The sequence below is a fragment of the Bos grunniens genome, chromosome 1 (assembly GCF_055505025.1).
Source record: "Bos grunniens cultivar Pamir isolate PY7600 chromosome 1, Bosgru_T2T1.0, whole genome shotgun sequence".
Lineage (NCBI taxonomy): Eukaryota > Metazoa > Chordata > Mammalia > Artiodactyla > Bovidae > Bos > Bos grunniens.
This window is the reverse complement of record NC_141165.1, coordinates 130,243,161-130,260,615: the sequence shown is the minus strand read 5'-3', so window position 1 is coordinate 130,260,615 and position 17,455 is coordinate 130,243,161. Positions and strand designations below refer to the sequence as shown.

At 33.2% G+C, this 17,455-nt stretch overlaps 1 protein-coding gene and 1 pseudogene across 6 annotated transcripts in view; both read right to left on the bottom strand.

Annotated features, from left to right (window-relative positions):
* Positions 1–15,182, bottom strand: part of LOC147380211 (apoptosis-resistant E3 ubiquitin protein ligase 1-like) — a 161,639-nt pseudogene extending 146,457 nt beyond the window's left edge.
* ROBO1 (roundabout guidance receptor 1) overlaps positions 1–17,455 on the bottom strand; it is a 1,296,447-nt gene that overhangs the window by 1,105,268 nt on the left and 173,724 nt on the right. The window lies entirely within an intron of this gene.

Genomic DNA, 17,455 nt, shown 5'->3' with positions numbered 1-17,455 from the left:
ACATATAATACAGGTTTCTCATTTCATGTGATTTCTTTCTGAGAAGATAAGAATATGAACATTTATTCTATTAGAGTATGCTTATTCATGTAAAATGCTTATTCAAAAATGAATCTTAATATCAGTTTCCAGGAATTTAAAATAGCATATAAAGAAAACTTTCTCACTCTGTGGTCAGAAAATGCTCTATGTCAGATATGTAGCAAAAGTCACTTCTTGAACAGTACAATTGATGTAAACAGGACTGTCATTAAGAATAACTAGTATTGGAACATTTATTAAGCCCTACATTACTACCAAATGCAATAAAACTTAAAAGGACAGTTTCCTTTTCAATGTCAAACATTAAAGAATTACAACTTCTTAATAATATTATGGCCAACATAATTTTACATATTATAATGTTGATTCCAATGAAGCTGTCAATTCATACTGATTATTATTCCTTTTTATGTGTTAAGAAGGGCCTAGACTGTTGCTTTTTGACTATTTAATGTAAATTGGTTCCTACTGCACTGCAATTACAAGAAAAATATTCAATTCCTATTATTCATTATAAAGTTTTATGTTGGGCTAATAAGTAAACAGTGAACTGATGAGTGAGAAATCAATAAACTCAGGATTTCAAGTATTTTTGATTGCATAGATAAGTAATAATAGAAGCCACAAGTCATTTTCTATTAACACATTCTAAGAGTATTAGCTTCACTCTAATCTCTACTTTAGTAATTAAATAAGATATTGTTAGCCCAAAATGTCTTAATATGTACACTTAATTTCACATAACACATTTTATATCCCATATGCACTTATTCTGTGCAAGTTTGTGATTTTTGAGCTATATATCATAGGACCTAGAAAAGGAGATGATACTGGTACTTAAACAGCTTACAGTTTGCTGAGTAATAACCTAAAACTATAAAAATAATACTTCTTTCAAAATAATACAGTACTAAGTCCCAGATGTGTTGCACATATAAAATGCTTTGGCAGTGCACAGAAAAAATTATTTCTAATTGATTTCAATAAAGCAAGAGGAATTATGGAGAAAGTGAACATTTAAGCACTGTATTAAAGGATGGTTTAAATTTATATTTAAGAGAAATATACAGAAATTTATCCCAGGCAGCAGAGGTGGCATTGGCGAAGACATGGAAGAAGAAAGACATGGCACATATATGGGTAATCGTGTGTGTTCAAACTTAAGATGCACAGGAAAAGATAGATTTGAAAAGATAGGTCAAGATCTAGAAAAGCAGAACAACACTGTAGGAAGAATGAACTTATTTACAAGGCCAGATTGCTGAAGAAGGAAAATCTGGGTAGGCTGTTTGACACAGTGGAAAGAGTACTGCACTCGGAGCCAGAAGATGTGCGCTGCAGTCATCTCAGAGATACGGACAGGGCCCCTAACCTTTTCAATGCCTCAGTTCTGATCTGTAAAATAGAGCAACCCAGGATCCTGTGAGAGGTAACTGAAAGAATAAAGGTTTAAAGTTCTCTGAACATGGCATGAAGAAGATATATCTCAAAATGTATTAGAGCTTAGCCTTAAAACACTTGAACTGGCCTGTAGGGTATGGAATGACTGAATTTGGGTTCAGAAAGATGCTGGGGTTAATTGGTCCTAAGTCTTGGGGTTACAATGGGAAAAGAAAATAAAAATACTCCTATAGTGTGTCTACAAAGCCTTTAGTCACTACAGTGTCATGTTGTTTCAAGAGAGGTAATTTGTTATTCATTATATTTCATATATTGCCATTTGCAATGTTTTACATACTTTTACTGCTCAGCCACCAGGGCTCCTCAACAATGTTTAACATATTTTAAAAATATAAATTAGAGTGTATTTGAGATTACCCCTACTACTGCCTCATGTTATTTGATCCAGCTTCAGAATGCATACTGAGCTCAGAACCATGGTTGGGAGAAATGCCAAGATTGACCACGTTTTGATGACCCTGGCCAAAGCTATATGAAGCAGAAAGAAAACTGATTATTGGGCAGTCAAATTATAGCATGAATAATAATTAATCAAGCTAGTAAGGGTATTTGTATTAATGTCAAATGTGAAATATAGAGCTGGTAGGGGGAGAAGAGGGGCTTCCCGGGTTGTTCAGTGGTAAAGAATGCCTGCCAGTGCAGGAGCCACAGGAGACATGGGTTCGATCCCTGGGATGGGAAGAAGGAAATGGCAACTCACTCCAGTATCCTTGCCTGGGAAATCCCATGGACAGAGGAGCTACAGTTCATGGATTAGCAAAGAATCTGATATGACTAAGCTACTGAGCACACACATATATACGGGGAGAAGCAGCAGAAAGAGAAAATAAAGACTAGGTTTGCTCATTTACATTAATGATTCAGTAGAATAAATATGGGGTTTCCCTGGTGGCTCAGTTGGTAAAAAATCCGATTGAGCCATCTGCAATGCTGGAGACCTGGGTTTGATTCTTGGATTGGGAAAATCCCCTGGAGGAGGGCATGGCAATCCACTCCAGTATTCTTGCCTGGAGAATCCCTGTGAACAGAGGAGTCTGGCAGGCTGCTGTCCATCGGCTTGTAAAGAGTTGGACACAACTAGGCAACTAAACACAGCACAGAATAAAGATGAATGGAATTCTGGAAGTGAAGTCCCAAAGTTGTGTTGGACCTAGACATATCTCCAACTTTCTGAGCTGCATTTTCGGCAGGTCTTGTGACCAATAAGAATTGAGATTTCAGTATCGTTACAGAGATAAGCTTTTTCTGGCTTTCTGTCAGGATTGGTTTCATGGATAACATTCTACTCTTCTTTATGGCCATTGTGGTTTTTTTTTTTTTCCAATAAAACCTTAAAGATTTTATAACCTTAAATCTCCTTAGCAAAACAATGCAACCAACAGCAAAATTACAACTCTTTCAACAAAATCTATTTTATTACGTATCATGAGTGACAGAATTGTGATGTTACCAGAATTTCCATATAACCTGCAATTAATCTAATCAATGGGTAGACCCATTGAAGTACACGATGCATGCTAATATGATTTGTCATGTGAGTTGAAGTAGATCAAAATATGTAGCTTCTGTGGTATATAATTCTCTAAGAATTAATATGGTTGTTGAGTGGATTCACGTAAGAGGATGTACTCTACACTTGCTTTCAGAAATGTACGTATCAGGGTCTCTCAGTATTGTAATGCATAACTATAAACCTTCAATCTTTTGAGTGCACAGAATCAGATAGCTTCAGTTCTTAAATACCATATTTGATCAAATCTAATGTTGCCATCATTTGCAAAATATAGTATGTATGTATGTCCTTCTCAAATTCACCACAGCCAAATATGGTTGTAAAAGCCATCTTATTTCAGAAATGTTACTATGTGAAAAACTGTATATCTTAGAATTGTTGGAAAAGTATGTAAATAAATCATCAAGTTACTCAACATGTTCATTCTGATGATGATTAAAAAATACTCATCCCAAAGAATGGACAAGTTTTCTTGTCCATTCAATATAAAATTAGTAAAACAGTATCATTTCTACTATTAAATGAATGTTACTTCCTACTTCTACTGATAGTTTTTGTCAGATTATTCATATTTTAATAAAATTTAGAACATATACTTTAATTTCCACTAAATTATAATCAACTCACTCTGCTCCATATATCAAATTTAGACAGTCTCTTTTACAACTATTGTTTATCTCACCTATGTGTTTCTATGGACTCTTAGTTATCACTTATGTTGTATAGAAAATTAATCATTGTGCACAAAGATTTTGTCACTTAAGCATTCCCATAACTCTTTAACGTCCATGACTTTTAACTCAAAGAGTTTCAATGATTCATTTTCCTTTTATGGTTAGAGAAACAATAAAGTTTCTACAGTTGAATTTAAGCTGTTTTATTCTATAAAAAATGAAATAAAACTATAGAGTTTTTGCCTCTCTTGATACCTGGTACTATATCTGTATGATATCAAATTCTAAGAAATTTCAATATTTCAACAATTGACACAAGAAACACTAACTTCAATAGGAGTTTTCTTAATTTGAAAAGGGAAAACAGTTTTTAATCTAAAAATTTTGAAATCTTGAAACAGAAAAAAAAAAAAGTCCACAATGTCAGAAGATATTACAATAAATAAAGCAACTCAATTTTTAAGAAGTATCTTTGTACATACCTTAATCATACTATTAAGAGGATCTTTCTGACTAATGTTTAGTCTAGTGTGTAACTCAAGTATCTGTATACATAGAGAGAAAATCATGTGGATTTAAAAAGGTATATTCTCTGTCATCTTCATTCACTTTGACTTTAAATTTATTATTCACATATGACTTAGTGGCTGTAAAATCTTCAGATACAAAATGTGAAAGAATCACTTTGCTGCAACTTTGTCTTTATTTCCTATTAGACTTGAAAAGACAGTATTTTTTTTCTATGAAATGTTTTTCAGAGCCCTCAAGCCAGTGACAGTATGACAAATGAGGGAAAGATACACAGCTCTGTTAAATCCCATCTTTGATAAGCAATCCATGGGACTCATGGTTTGAATCTATAAACTTCAACAGACTTCAAATTCTTCATTCAAGCATTCAATGTTTGATTCATTGTTACTTAGTTATTATACAATAATGAGGCTGATTAGAAGAGCCTGTCAAATCTGTGAATTGTTTGTGTGAATTTCCAGCTAACATAGTCTAGTATTAGCTCTAAGTAAACTGGTGCTTAGGGAGAAATATTGCTGTATTTTCATATTTAAACTACATTAGGTATGTTAATATTGCTTCAAATTATATAATCATACTTTTCTGCTAAAGTATGGTCTTGGGTTAAATTAAAACTCTATAATACATTCAAGTACAATTTCAAATAAATTTATATTACTGTGTTATCACATTAGGATAACATATGCAGAAGAAAATGTATAGAACACCTAAGTTATACATCTTTCAAAATCCCATTTTCCCCCCTTTGAGTGAAACATTTGTTTGGCACACAATACAGGAAATTGATATCTAATCACAGACAGCTAATACACCTAATTTGTCATACTATGTTTAAATTACACAATGTTATATTACCAAATGAAAAGAAATTTTGAGCAGATACATAGATTTCAAAGTACTACAGTTTAATGCTTAATGATATGGACCTCCTGAAAGATAGATAAGGCTTAGAGTAAGATTGTAAGATACCTCTTATAATAAGAGACATCTAAGCTGAGTCTTGTGACAATGGGGTTATGGTAAGATATTCAAGGCAGAGTATCAGGTTATGTGAAGCCCTAGAAGTGAGGAACATAAAGTTGGGATTGAGAGCTTTCATCAGTGTACTGCTGTTGGAGTTTGGATTGAAGGCAAGAGTGAAATGTGAGGATGTAGATTTAAACATAGATGAGATCAGGACACTGTAAGTCATGCTATGGATGGTAAATTTTATCCCTAAAGTTCCAAGAGGCCAGTAAGTGATTTTGAACAGAAAAGTAACTTGGTTGGATTTATAGTTTTAGAAGACTGCCTGTGACATTATTTGGAGGATGAGTTGAAGTTAAACAAGATAGACAGCAGGTTGCAGTAAATCCAAGTAAAAAATGATAAAAGACAAACAAACAACAGTGTGGATGAAGAAAAAAGAGGTTTGGGCCATTGTGTTCAACAACAGCTAAATGAGGACTGCAGTGATACAAATCACTGGGGTTTAGAAGATTCCCACTTGTCTATTAGACATAAAATGCCTGAGGTGAGAACAAAGAGGTAGACAGGAGACAGCACAAAGATGATCCCTATCATCTCAGGGTTATTTGTTGAGCTCCTGAGGACCAACGTCATTTCTATATGATTAGAATTAATAACCCTGAGGTGACAACTGGCTTTACTTCTTAACTTCCCAATCTAAAGCTTTATACATGTGGCCTCCATAGATAAACTCAGCCATTAATCTTTATGCTTTGATAGATAGCTACTTCTTGTCAGGAGGTTCAGTGACAAAGGTCAGAGGCCAAAATGTTCTATCTGAATACAGTCTCTGAACTATATCATGTGCTGCTATCATAAGATGTCACTTAGCCATAAGTGAAACATACTTTTGGCACTTTATTTTTTCCTAAAATTATCCTCATCTGTAATGTGGCAAACATTTCACATATGTATGTATATATGTACACACACACACACACACACACACACACACACACACAAAAGGAATAAAAAAAAAACCCAGAAAAATAGCACAGGAGAAGACATAAAGATTTGAATATCCATTACTATTTTTTAGTATGTAACATCTAAAGATCATCTGACAAAGGGTGCGAGATTGAAATATGTCCAAGACAACAAATTTAAGACTAGCTGAATGCTCTTCTGAGTTGATGGATGAATATATTCAATGAATATTCAGTTTAATTAAATAGTAATGGGATACAACCAAAACAGTCATGCAATCAAAACAACAAAACACTGTTTCAACAGATTCCTGAACTGGCTATTTTTAACATGCCAAATTTATTTCTCATTGGTTTTCTCAGTATAATATGGTAAGCAAACACCTCCACATTTACACTGAATTTTTCATAGAAACATAAGGTAATATTAATTTCAAAAAGCAAACCAAATGAAAAACAAACCTCTAGTGGGTTTTGTCCTTCCCACGTACCTCAAATAGTTTTTTTCTATACAAATATCTGTAGCAGATTGGTGATGAGTGAATTACAGAAACGTTGATATATTTGAAGAAATTCACTTTAAAAATAAGAGTTATAAAAGTATTTGAGATTGTATTCCCAGTATCCAATTTATTTCATCAGTATGTGGTTATCTCCTGGTTCAGACATTTTCACCTGGGAATATAAATGTGGCTACAGTGAATTACTATACTTGATCATCTATGAGGACACGATCATCTATGAGCAAGAGATTGTCCCTGGACATTTCACATCCTTTTCTTTTTGGTATTGCTTATTCTGTTCTATTGTAACTCCCTTCCACTTGTAGCACACAAATCTGATCTTGAAAAGTACAAAATAAATAAAATTGACAACAGGAAGTTTCATAAAAATGATGCAGGTAAATTAGTTCATGGTTTCTAAACAAAAGAGATGAATGTGAATTATAAATGACAAATGTAATCAGAAATACCTCAAAAAGCAAGTCCATCCATTTATGCCTACTGTCTTGCTCATTCTTCAGTGTTTACCACTTATATTTTTGGTGATAGTAATTTATTTCGTTGGCACTGAAAGTCATTTTGGTGATAACTGTGCTTATACCACATGGCTTTTTACTATCTTTATTCAAAAAATAGCTAGGCTTGTCATAGACTTTCTGTAAATATAATGCAAATTATTGAATAAAGTAGAAAAATAGCAAAAATCAGTAAAATCTGTTAAAATAGCCAATAAGAAAGAAATTACTATTTGCAATTTAGAGCTTAATCATAAAACTTTAAAAATATCATTGTAAAAAAAAATCATTGTAGAAAATGAAATCATTTTTGTTCATATTACAAAATTACTTACTTTTTTCATACATTACACAATACAATTTTACATAAAAAACACCTCATGTCAAAGTATATTTAATTTTTGGCAGAAAACCAGGTTTGTCTTGATTTGATGAAATTTTAAAAATTAAGATTTACTTTATCAATATTAATTTTATAATATAGATCTTAGAAAATCAATACTGAACTTTGAAATAAAAATTATGCAGTGGAATGTCATTCAAAAGATATATGTGACATTAAAAAATTATGAAAAGTGGTACGAATTGGCAAGGACTCCAATTCCACAGTAAACACACTTAAATGGAAAACTGTCCTTATATATAAAATTATAAAATTCAGACTTTACAACCATAGCAGATAAGGCAAAACTGAAAAATATACTTTTTTCTGCAATTTTTCATGTGACATGGCACATTTCTAGCAGAACTCCGAGGTTTCTGTGGTGAATTGATTCTGCCAAACTTCCCTTTACACCAGGTCGTCTATCCCTGGGGTAGCACGGAACATGTGCGTTTTCAGTATGGAGCATGGTTCATGGCAATGCACGCTACTGTACCTCTTATAAGAAACAGTAATCACATGTCATTCTGTGATCTACTGCTGTGTTTTGCTACCGGTTTCATAAATAAAGTTGAGAGGTCATTTCCACCATAAATTTCTGTTTGTCAGATATCTTCAGTCAAAAGAAAATATGTATTGCAAGATGGAAGGCCAAAGTTAAACACAAATTTTCCACCAAGGTGATCTTTTATGTATCTAATGCTGGTCAATGTAATTGTGAAATTAGAGACTGTATCAAAATTATTTCTGTTATAATTTTGCAAATGTGTTTTCAGAAAGCATGTAATCAGATACCTTTGTGAGAGATTTTACAAAATCCTTTGTTGGATAAAAACATGTTGCTTTTTATAAGAGCACAAATTCACTTAAAATAGAATGCCAGAGATTTGAGAACACTGACATAGTAGTAAATTAACTGCATATTTCATGCTTTTAAATTTACAAACTACAGATATTTATCAAGATATATTAGTTTGTATATAGAAAAAAATAATGCCCTGGTAATATATCTGATGGCAAGCATAGTCAATGGGATAGAATTCATATCATTTACTAGGTTTCCATCAATAAAGATGAAAAAGCAGTTGTCAATAAAATGCTAGCACATGAACTTCAAGTTTCTAAAAAGAATGATTAGGTTCATGTTAATTTATTTATGCTCCATAATATTTTTAAATCAACCCAATCAAAACCAAATCCAATAGAAAATTGCAGAGCTTTAGCCACTAAGTTGGCACCAACTACAAAATTTAACTGCTAGAAGAGATTGAGAAATTCTATTTTCAACTCCTAGGGTCCAGCCTATCAAGATACTGGATTAGGATCCCTGTTAATGGTAGAGAAGACCATTGCATAGTCATCTTGCTCTCCACCACCAAGAACGAGAAACATGAGAGGCACAGAGTATGGTGGGATGAGCAGTCTCAGCTATTAATATCAGAAAGACTCATTCCATTTCACTACTCCACCTCTTCTCCATGTGTCTTGGAAAGTGACGTACTGTTTAACCTCAGTTTCCTCAAGCGTAAAATTGAGAGACTAATGCTTAATACATAGAAGAATGTGGAAAATTAAATTTGAAGCTATGTACAAAATGCCTCTTGGAACACATGGCAAGAGATTGAAACAAACTGCTGATAATAGTTATTAATATGATGACCCTAAAGCGAAAAATTTGAGGTGGAAGAAGTATAGGGTCACAAACCCACACCTGTTCAAATCTGCTTTGTGTCTTTAGAGATAGGTCTTAGAGAATAAACCTGGAAATTACTTTATATCAAAGACTGTATCATACAATGAAAACAGCAAAAAAGGAAAGACACATCCAAGACAAAATGGGACTCAGGAGACTGAAAATTCATTCTGTGCTCTGCTCAGAAAATGTCACATCTGTTGAGTCCTGAAAGGCTGGACAAGCTCCTGAAAACTTTGTATTCTCCTACCAGCCATCATATGGGCTTCCCAGATAGCTCAGTGGTAAAGAATCTGCCTGCCAATGCAAGTGATGCAGAAGATGCAGGTTCAATCCTTGGGCCAGAAAGATCCCCCGCAGGAGGAAATGGTCACCCACTCCAGGATTCTTTCCTGGAGAACGCTCATGGACAGAGGAACCTGGTAGGCTATACTTCATGGGGTTACAAGACCACGTTCACATGCACACCAGCCAGCATGAAGCACTGCAGTTAGGCTACGCCCATAATCAAACCACATCTGTTACAACTTTCCCATTGCTAGTAGAAAACATCAGGGGAAAAAAAAAAAAACAAAAAACATCATGGGACCACTTTGATATGGAGCTATCTTGGAATTGTTGCTGAAGTGACAATATTTCCTCCAAATTCTGCTTAATTCTAGAGTAATTAAAGTCAGAAGACATAAGAAAAGACTGAAAAAAGTGCTACAACAAAGAACTCTTATAGAAATATTTGACTTGGGCCCTTGTCTCTTGTTCCTTTTAAACAAACATGAACCCTTGGGTTTTCCTTCTGAGTATTAAAAGTGTTTGAAGTTGTCATCAAAACATTATGGTACTGGCACAAAGACAGAAACATAGATCAATAGAACAAAATAGAAAGCCCAGCGATAAATCCATGCACCTATGGACACCTTATCTTTGACAAAGGAGGCAAGAATATACAATGGAGAAAAGACAATCTCTTTAACAAGTGGTGCTGGGAAAACTGATCAAGCACTTGTAAAAGAATGAAACTAGAACACTTTCTAACACCATACACAAAAATAAACCCCAAATGGATTAAAGATCTAAATGTAAGACCTAAACTATAAACCTCCTAGAGGAAAACATAGGCAAAACACTCTCTGACATAAATCACAGCAGGATCCTCTATGACCCACCTCCCAGAGTAATGGAAATAAAGGCAAAAATAAACAAATGGGACCTAATTAAACTTAAAAGCTTTTGCACAATGAAGGAAACTATAAGCAAGATGAATAGACAGCCTTCAGAATGGGAGAAAATAATAGCAAATGAAGCAACTGACAAATAATTTCATGTCAATATATGGCAAAACCAAAACAATATTTAAAGTAAATAAATAAATAGAACTAAAAAAAGAGAGAAAAATAATCTCAAAAGTATACAAGCAGCTCGTGCAGCTCAATTCCAGGAAAATAAAAGACCCAATCAAAAAATGGGCCAAAGAATTAAACAGACATTTCTCCAAAGAAGACATACAGATGGCTAACAAATATATGAAAAGATGCTCAACATCACTCATTATCAGAGAAACGCAAATCAAAACCACTATGTGAAGTAAGCCGGAAACAAAAACACCAATACAGTATACTAACGCATATATATGGAATTTAGAAAGATGGTAACAATAACCCTGTATACGAGACAGCAAAAGAGACACTGATGTATAGAACAGTCTTTTGGACTCTGGGAGAGGGAGAGGGTGGGATGATTTGGGAGAATGGCATTGAAATACGTATAATATCATATATGAAACGAGTGGCCAGTCCAGGTTTGATGCATGATACTGGATGCTTGGGGCTGGTGCACTGGGACGACCCAGAGGGATGGTATGGGGAGGGAGGAGGGAGGAGGGTTCAGGATGGGGAACACACGTATACCTGTGGCGGATTCATTTCGATATTTGGCAAAACCAATACAATATTGTAAAGTTAAAAAACAAAACAAAACAAAAAAAACCACTATGAGGTACCATCTCACGTCGGTCAGAATGGGTGCTATCAAAAAGTCTACAAACAATAAATGCTGGAGAGGGTGTGGAGAAAAGGGAACCCTCTTACACTGTTGGTGGGAATGCAAACTAGTACAGCCACTATGGAGAACAGTGTGGAGATTCCTTAAAAAACTGGAAATAGAACTGCCATATGAACCAGCAATCTCACTGCTGGGCATACACACCGAGGAAACCAGAACTGAAAGAGACATGTGTACCCCAATGTTCATTGCAGCACTTACCATAGCCAGGACATGGAAGCAATCTAGATGTCCATTGGCAGACAAATGGATAAGAAAGCAGTGGTACATATACACAATGGAATATTTCTCAGCTATTTTAAAAAATGTATTTGAATCACTTCTAAACAGGTGGATGAAACTGGAGCCTATTATACAGAGTGAAGTAAGTCAGACAAACTCCAATACAGTATATTAATGCATATATATGGAATTTAGAAAGATGGTAATGATGTCCCTATATGCCAGACAGCAAAAGAGACACAGATGTAAAGAACAGACTTTTGGACTCTGTGGGAGAAGGTAAGGGTGGGATGATTTGAGAGAATAGCAATGAAACATGTATATTACCATATGTGAAACAGATCTCCAGTCCAACTTCGATGCATGAGACAGGGCACTCAGGGCTGGTGCACTGGGATGACTCTGAGGAATGACATAGGAAGGGAGGTGGGAGGGGGGTTCAGGATGGGGAACAGTACACCCATGGCTGATTCATGTCAATGTATGGCAAAAACCACAACAATATTGTAAAGTAATTAGCCTCCAATTAAAATAAATTAATTAATTAAAACAAAAGTGTTTGAAGTCAAGAGAGCATTCTTCAGCTCTCAGTTTATTCTTTTTAAAAAACATTTTTTAATATTTATCTTTAATTGGAAGATAATTGCTTTATAATATTGTGTTGGTTTCTGCTATACATCAACATGAATCAGCCATAGGTATACATATATCCCCTCCCTCTAGAAACTCCTCTTGAACAACAAAACAAATTGAATAACAATGAGTAACAAAAGAAAACATTTTATCTTGTGTAGAGTGATCAGGAACAACTTAACCATGTTAGTTGATTCAACTTAGATCATAATGTTATCCACTCTAACTTAAGTCTAATCATGTAGCATCAAATATTTCACAGCAGACCCTAACAACTACACATTTGGAAAAAATATGTAAGTAGACAAATAGAAAAACAAAAGAAATTATAATATGCATTCGTTTTTAAGGTCGTCTATTTCACTAATGAAACTAACCTAGTAAATATATTTGCCAGATCTGGATTTAATGGAATATAAAAAATCAGAGCTATTTGGTTTAAACAGACTGACAATAATATTCACGCCCTCTAACACAAACCATAATGAAAAGGGGAACTATTCACCCTCTTTTCTCATCAATAATTTGGAAGTTCTGAATATTGAAAAAAATAACTGTGCTCATGTGATATTTTCTGCAACTATCATTAAATGATATGTACCTGGTGTTCTTACCTCTTCAAAATGTATTGACAAACTAAATTGATTATTTTGGTCCTACTTAAAGTCTTTTCATTAAGGCCATGAATTATTATAACTTCTTAAAAAGCTAGGGGAAAGGATTTGATGCCCTTCCTTCTAATGTGTTTCATTCAGTATTTTTAAATTAAGAAATTGATCAACTATTTCTTCCTACAAAAGTATGACTTATTTATATGAAAAGAAAGTGAAAGTGAAGTTGGTCAGTCGTGTCCGACTTTTTGCAACCCGTGGACTGTAGCCCACCAGGCTCCTTGGTCCATGGGATTCTCCAGGCAAGAATACTGGAGTGGGGTGCTATTTCATATAAGTCAACATAAATATATTTTAGACATTAAGTGGCCCAGGACTTCTTTCATAGGTAATGAAAATGCTTTTGTTAAGTGTAATGTTTGATGAAGTGAACATAAATCTGATTCATTATATTATGAATGGTCAACAATCCCATCTCTATATATAAATATGCTTTAGAAAGTAGACCAACTCAGATGATATCACTATTTTAAAAAGGAACAGAGTCAACCTACAGTTAAACATAAATAAAATCTGTAATCCATGCACTAAAAATTAACAAAGATAAATCATTTCTTGTCAGTCAGAAAGGTAAAGACAAGAAGATGGACTTACAGAAGGACAAAAGGAAAATCGATTTGAATGTCTTAATGAACCATAACCAAATCATTCTATTTCAAGCCTTCAGACAATTAGAAAGTGAAAAAGTTGGATTTGGTGATTGGTGATGCCTGAACTTCAATTTCAGTGTTGACTAGCCCATAAAGTTTTTTCTCCTCTATTTTCTACATGAAAAAATCAGAGCAATTGCATAACTTTTTTCTAATCTTAACTCTAGCTTTCTCTCTGACTCATCATTGAATAAATAGGGGGGTCCATGGACCAACTTTAGGACAATCTCTCATCCTCTAGAAATTGTATATAAAACTCTAACAATTCATGCCTGAACATCCTTTGTTCTGGAATTAAAAAAAACACACAGTTTCTAGAATTTAATTAGCATCGATCCCTGCCCCCAAAAGGCAGGAAGTTGAAATGACTTGCCATGTCACTGCAAAAGTAAACTTTAAGTTATCCCAAACAGGGATTTGCTTTTTAAACTAAAATGGTTATGAATATAGTATATTTAATTACTATTGTTTTATATTCTGAGTTTTACAAACAGTCCAGCTACAAGTTTAGAAAAGGTATTTGCAATACTTAAAATACTTTTTTATGTTTTAACTCAACTTTTTGAACAGTATGACACATTAAAAGAAGTTAGGCCACATACCTAGCTATTAAATCTTTCAGAAGAATGTGGTATCGCATTTTATTTTATTTTAAATCTTTATTGGAATATAGTTGATTTACAATATTGTGTTAGTTTCTGCTGCACAGCAAAGTGAATTAGTTATACATATATCCACACTTTTAAAGATTCTATTCCCATATAAGTCATTACAGAGTATTAAGTAGAGTTTCCTGTGCTATACAGTAGGTCCTTATTAGTAATCTATTTTATATAAAGGAATGTGTTCATGTCAATCCCAATCTCCCAGTAGTATCAAATTTTAAATTTGCTCTCAATAGCCTTGCGTTGGAGATCTATAAATTCTTCTCTTCTTTATTAACCAGGCTAAATCCCCAACACACACTCTCACACTATCTCTCTCTCTCACACACACTCACACATCCACACACCTTTTAAAAGAAAACAATGCATATTGGGATAGTTGGGCACCCTTTTGATTGAAATATTAATCAAATATTTTAGTTTATTTACACTATTTACTCAGCAAAGTCCAAAATTTTTAAAAGGTTTGTTTCTTTTGCTAACAATTTATTACATATATAGTCTATCAAACTGATAAAACTAATTCTGAGTCAAAAGCATTTTTATTAAAACTAGGGACTAACATGAATTGAAAAAGGTTGTGGAAGCTTAAGCCAGCAAATATAAAAAGCACTACCAATAGCCTTTCATTATATGCTGACAAGAGATTAAACCATTAAAATTGTCATAGGATAATAATTCAATTTATAGTAGAGTCTTCAGCCTTATTTTTATATTTTAAAATTATTATATTTCCATATCTAGAGTATATTCAGTGTTACTGTATGAACTCAAGTCATTTAAATGCCCATGTTTCAATGTTTACACGTACAATATTTTGCCCAACAAAAAACACTTTTTTAAGGTGCTACAATTTAAAGTAAAATAGGTCAATGCAACCAGTGAAAGAACTGGAAAATACTAATAAGATCAAACCAACTCACCTGAATCATCTCTTGTACATAGATACTTCCCGAAGGTCTGCAGTACCAGACGTCTGGAGGTAAGCTGAAAGCTGAGGAAGCGGCCAAAAACGATGGCAAGCATCCACCTCATGACTGCATAACCAGATTCACTGTTTAAACAGATGAGCTATTTTCTATTACCTCTACAGAACTGAACTTCTGAAATGTGTGTGTGTGTGTGTCTTGTGTGCCTGTGGGAGTAAACCTGATTGAAAATTACAGTTTATAGGATTATAATATGCAAAATTTATTATCTGATTGCAGCTATTTTTACATCCACGTGTAGTCTCTGAGAAAGAGAGTTTTCATTTTTTGATCAGTCATGAAGCTAACAAAATGCGGATTACTAGAAGCTCTCACATCATCAAATATTGATTGCCATAACACATCAAAAAGGCAAATGTTGAAACTGACTAATAAGTGAAGCATGGACAGCAGAATATGACTAAGAGAGATCAGAGCACTTGTGTGTAAAATTAAAGAAAAATAATGACAAAAATCTCACAAAAGTAAATTAAAATATTATGAAAAGAGTGCAAGTAAATAATTATAAAAATACAGCACTAAAAAGACAAAATGTATATAATAAGCTTCACACATTGCTTTTGATTAAGAACATATAACTATATGGTAATAAAATAACTTTAGACAGAATCAACACTGTTTTGCATTAGTTTATAATGTTCTTTATTACAAATTATTAGTACTAGTATGTGCCTTACATTTAAAATTACACTGCTGATTATTGTTAATTCACACTACCCTTTGAAAATAAAGTGATTCATCTTAGAATAATTTGAATCAAAGGAAAATTTAGATTTGATTATTATAGTGCAAACCCATGATAAGTTACTTCTCTGGCCTTGAATAGAACTGAGTGATAACTGTCAGTAGAATTCCTAGCTATAAATTAAAGAAGATTATAATAGTGCTGAAATAAAAGCAGTCAAGCAGAATCTTGTTTCATAAATAGTACCACAAGCGGAGGGCTAATATCACATGTATATTATTGTTATGTCTGCAGTGTTGGGTGATAACGATTTTGACTGTAATTCATGGTGTGTTTTAGCTTGTAGAAGCAATAAAATATTGATCATAAGCATGTCCAGCCATTATTCAGAAGATTAGATCAATTTATGAGAGGCAATAATGTGTAAATGAGTGACCTTCCAATGGCCAAAAGTAATTCCAAGGTAAAACTACCGTCTATCTAGGGCTCCAGATGAAACCTAAGTTACTAAAAGTCAAATACTGGAATAATATATAGTTTTGAGCTCAAATCATATAATAAGTTATTTGGCAACCATTACTCTATAAATATAGCATCAAATATGTTGCCAGTCTTTGATAGCATGTGTAGAAAGTTAAACATTATAGACTATTTTTTAAAGATAAATACCTTTTAAAACTCAAAGGAGAAAATAAAGCTAATAAGCTATCTCATTTAGTGCAATTCAGATTCAAATAGTAAATTTATAAAAAGAAGCAGTTTTCTAAAATTATGAAAATAAATGGAAAAGTTGATTTAGAAAATATACTACTATTACTTCATTTACAAAAATGGAAAAAGATGGCAGTTACTTTCAGAAAATAAAGTGATACAAATGCCCCCAAACATGTTTTGGTTTAGCAAAAATTTCAGTTTAAATTGGTTCATTACACAGTAGACTATTTTAAATTAAAATTAATGCACATGTCTATGTGATGCATGCTCAATTATTAAGCCTCAATGGAAGGACAGCCAACTTACTTCTAGTAACAACACTATGATATCTGCTGACAAAATTCATTGTATTTTCTGAAAAATCATAGAAAGTATTTTTGTAGCCTTTGCAAGTTTAACATGATTTTTGAGCCTTTTGTATTGATACCAGAGATTTAACAGCTTAATACAAGTTAGCAGATTAAAAAAAGGGGGATGGGGGGAGAATCAAAGAAATACATTTTCACATGAAAATAAAATTGTGAAATAAAATGTGTCACTCTCATTTTAAAGTAATTTTTGATAGAAAAAGCAAATGATACACTAATATATGTCAAATAGCATATGTTTTAATATAACTTTTTAATGTTCAACATATGCTATTTGACATATATTAGTGTATCATTTGCTTTTTCTATCAACTGGGAAAGCCTACAAAAAGACTAAACATGTAATGTTCAATGAAAAAATCTTACTGTGTATCAGTATGTGTATTTATAATGCACTCACAACACAACCCTTGTTTGATTGGATGAAACATGTTAATTTGATCCATATAATCATAAATATTGAACTAAATATTTGTGACATAATTCTAGAAATGTTAAGTCACAGCTGTTTGTTTGTTTTTTTTAATTTTTTTTATTTTTAATAATTTTAAA